Raw genomic sequence first — 4,927 nt, 5'->3', positions numbered from 1 at the left:
ACGATAAAACTAGGTTTTAACACCGAAATTATTGTTACCCCGGAAAGGACATAAATTGAGAAACAAACCAAAATGTTAAAATTCATTTAAAATGGAATAGAGGACAATAAAAAGGAAAATAAAAGCCAAGTGTGGGAAAAATTTACCAAGATATTTTAAACATATGTCACATATTTCTGTAACAAATAACTGAAAATACTTTTGCTTTGGACTAAACTAAACTGTTTTACCCGATGAAAGAAAAGAAGAGATGGATCTACACGATGAATCAATTCCATCATTAAAAGGAAGTAAAGTCTTCCGAAAAAGAAACGCGCTTCTTGATTTAGGTCAGGAAGTTGTTGTCCAGACCAGCTGTAGGTTGACGAAAAATCTAGAAAAGTCATCACTAAAATCAGCAGGAAATCCACGGACCTCAGCATAAAACAGGGTCGCCAAGTGGTCAGATTTATCCTAACCATGAGAAGGATTTATCTCGTAAAATGGGGGGGGCACCGTGCAAATTAGCTGGATAAGACTAATGAATCAGATCCCCAGAAAGGATAATCTCCTTAAAGATTAAAAATCAGCTTTTAAGACTGATATTACTCAATCCTAGAGATTGACCTTAAAGATTGAGAATTACAAACTCATGGAATTCAATGATATCTAAACTCGAGCTTGAAGGAGAAAATATTTTGATCAAAATTACAAACCGATTTGTTTTCTGAAAACCCATTTTCAATGCGTTCATTACCATTGAACGTAAAATCCTAAGAATTCACCTGGAATTCATTAGGTCACCTGAACCAAATCGGGTGTCAACCGTAAGAACGGTGGTTGCATAGCATGGTCAAAGACAGGACCTTGTGCCAGACCGAAAAATCATAAGGGTGAGCTTTACTATTGTTCCTACCGAGGATAGTAATTGCGTCCGACACGTTATAGACCATAATTAAAAGCATGTCAGGGGACATTGCCATAACAATTGCTTGTTCAACGCTTTCCTTTATAACCGGACTGTAGTTTACCGAAAGGTAATATACTGGACGTGTTGCTTTCCTAATACAAGGTTAGTAAGTGGGTGACACAAAACCACAAGTTTTGAGCTAAAATTTTCAAATCTAAAACCCACCAAACTCACAAAAATATTTTGCAAACACCGGTGAAGGGTTATTCCGGAAAACTTATCTAGGGTAAAAACTAGATTTAATTTTCAAAAGATCAAATGTTTTCATAAAGATCCAATTTCTTAAAGGATCTAAATTTTTATAGTCATATGGGACTGTAAACCACATCGTTACTACCATTGTTTATACCGCCATATAGAAATCACTGATGTACAAAGTGTGAAGAATAAAGAAGTGATTCTAGTATTTCAAGACTATATTGCTTGAGGACACGCAACGCTCAAGTGTGGGAATATTTGATAATGCTAAAAACGAACATATATTTCATAGCATTATTCCTCAAGAAAGACAAGCTTTTAGTTGCAATTGTTCTATTTACAAGCAATATTCGTTTAAATAATAAAAGGTGAAGACAAAAGACAGATTCGACGAATTGAAACCAAAAAGCTCAAAAGTACAAAATACAATCAAAGAGGTTCCAATTATTGATAAGAAACGTCTCGAAATTACAAGAGTACAAGATTCAAATTGCAAAGTACAAGATATTAAATTGTACGCAAGGACGTTCGAAAATCCGGGACCGGGACCAGAGTCAACTCTCAACGCTCGACGCAACGGACTAAAAATTACAAGTCAACTATGCACATAAATATAATATAATATTTAAATAATTCTTATAATTATTTATATATTATATAATATATTAAAAATCGTCAGCAAGAAAAAATCCAAAATGTGTGAGCTGGTTTTACAAACTCCGCGAGTTGCGTAGTTTGTAGTGAAAATGGGCCGCGACTCGCGGAGTTCCCCTGGACTCAATTCCCTATAAAAGCCAGCGAATTCTGATCGTAAAAGATATCCTAAAATCTCTCTTTCTCTATCTATATAGGTAGTATATATTTATATTTATATTTTAATTTTAATTTTAATTCTAATAATAAGGGTATGTTAGCGAATGTTGTAAGGGTGTAAGTCGAAATTCTGTCCGTGTAACGCTACGCTATTTTTAATCATTGTAAGTTATGTTCAACCTTTTTAATTTAATGTCTCGTAGCTAAGTTATTATTATGCTTATTTAATCCGAAGTAATCATGATGTTGGACTAATTACTAAAATTGGGTAATTGGGCTTTGTACCATAATTGGGGTTTGGACAAAAGAACGACACTTGTGGAAATTAGACTATGGGCTATTAATGGGCTTTATATTTGTTTAACTAAATGATAGTTTGTTAATGTTAATATAAAGATTTACAATTGGGCGTCCCTATAAATAACCATATACACTCGATCGGACACGATGGGCGGGGTATTTATATGTACGAATAATCGTTCATTTAACCGGACACGGGAATGGATTAATAGCCACTAGAATTATTAAAACAGGGGTGAAATTATGTACAAGGACACTTGGCATAATTGATAACAAAGTATTAAAACCTTGGGTTACACTCAGTCGACATCCTGGTGTAATTATTAAACAAAGTATTAAAATCTTGTTACAGTTTAAGTCCCCAATTAGTTGGAATATTTGACTTCGGGTATAAGGATAATTTGACGAGGACACCCGCACTTTATATTTATGACTGATGGACTGTTATGGACAAAAACCAGACGGACATATTAAATAATCCAGGACAAAGGACAATTAACCCATGGGCATAAAACTAAAATCAACACGTCAAACACCATGATTACGGAAGTTTAAATAAGCATAATTCTTTTATTTCATATTTAATTTCCTTTATTTTATATTTAATTGCACTTCTAATTATCGCATTTTTATTTATTGTTATTGTATTTAATTGCACTTTTAATTATCGTACTTTTTAATTATCGCAAGTTTATTTTATCGCACTTTTATTATTCGCAATTTCATTATCGTTATTTACTTTACGCTTTAAATTAAGTCTTTTATTTATTTAATATTTTACATTTGGTTTTAACTGCGACTAAAGTTTAAAAATCGACAAACCGGTCATTAAACGGTAAAAACCCCCCTTTATAATAATAATATTACTTATATATATATTTGTATTTTTATAAATTAAACTAATATAGCGTTAAGCTTTGATTAAAAGATTTTCCCTGTGGAACGAACCGGACTTACTAAAAACTACACTACTGTACGATTAGGTACACTGCCTATAAGTGTTGTAGCAAGGTTTAAGTATATCCATTCAATAAATAAATAAATATCTTGTGTAAAATTGTATCGTATTTAATAGTATTTCCTGCTAAAATTTAAGCTATTTTATATACACCTCGCATAACTATCAATAGACCACAAGATTTTCATTTTCATTTCTCATAAAAATATGTCCCATGCATAGAGACAAAAATAATCATTCATATGGATTGAACACCTGGTAACCGACATTAACAAGATGCATATAAGAATATCCCCTATCATTCCGGGACATCCATCGGACATAATAAAACAACATCGAAGTACTAAAGCATCCGCAACCATGGATGGGGTTTGTTAGGCCTAATAGATCTATCTTTAGGATTCACGTCAATTAGTAGACCGGTTTGCTAATTCTTAGGCTACCAAGCAAAAAGGGGCATATTCGGCTTCGATCATTCACCCATAGAATGTAGTTTCAATTACTTGTGTCTATTTCGTTAAACATTTATAAAAGTGCATGTATTCTCAGTCCCAAAAATATATATTGCAAAAGCATTTAAAGGGGAGTAATGAAACTCACTCTACAATATTTTGTAGTAAAAATATTCATACTACGAAACTGAACAAAGCAGGGTTGTCCTTGGATTCACGAACCTATATCAGTTGCATATATATTAACACATATCCCATTTAATCAACTAAGTTTACTTATATTTTATAATTTATTAAAATTAGTATCTTTAAATATAATTATACTTATAATAAATATATAATATATAATTTAATTAAAGTTTTATCAATATAAATGGTAATATATTAGTTAAAAATATATTAGTATGTAATATTAGTTATCTTATAATATATTTTTATATAGATAACATTTGTTTGTTAAAAATAATAATTATAATAATACTAAAAATAATAATAGTAATGATAATAATAATAATAATAATAATAATGATAATACTTTTAATAATAATATAATACGAATAATAAAAGGATAAAAATGTTACATGTTAATAATGATAATAATAATAATAATAAAAGTGATAATAATAATAGTAATAATAATAATAATAATAATAATAATAATAATAATAATAATAATAATAATAATAATAATAATAATAATAATAATGTTTGTAATGATAATAAAAATAATAATACTTATAATGATAATGAAAATGATAATTTTAATAAAAATACTTTTGTTAATAATAATAATTTCAAAAAATGATAATCTTAAAGATATTACTAATAATAATAATATTAATAATAATAATAATAGTAATAATAGTCCTAATGCTCATTCTAATGATAATAATAATAATGAGTATAATATTTATATTAGCATAATAATAATAATAATAATAATAATAATAATAATATTAATAATAATAATATTAATAATAATAATAATAATTATAATTATAATAATTATAATAAAAATAATAAATAATAATACTATTAAAAATAATAATTATAAAATGATAAAATGGATATAACATCATCGTCAATATACAGCTAATTATCAACATTAACCCTTCACCATCTTCATCAACCATATCGTAACTGAAATAAAACAGGAGGTGCAGAAGAGATTACGAGCATGAGCAAGTTTAGTTTAGAAACAGAAACCGAAGCAAACAAGTTTACTAGTGGTCCAACAGCCATATCATAAGCCCAACA

The sequence above is a fragment of the Rutidosis leptorrhynchoides genome, chromosome 3 (assembly GCF_046630445.1).
Source record: "Rutidosis leptorrhynchoides isolate AG116_Rl617_1_P2 chromosome 3, CSIRO_AGI_Rlap_v1, whole genome shotgun sequence".
NCBI lineage: Eukaryota > Viridiplantae > Streptophyta > Magnoliopsida > Asterales > Asteraceae > Rutidosis > Rutidosis leptorrhynchoides.
The sequence above is the reverse complement of the archived record's forward strand: the minus strand, read 5'-3'. Positions refer to the sequence as shown.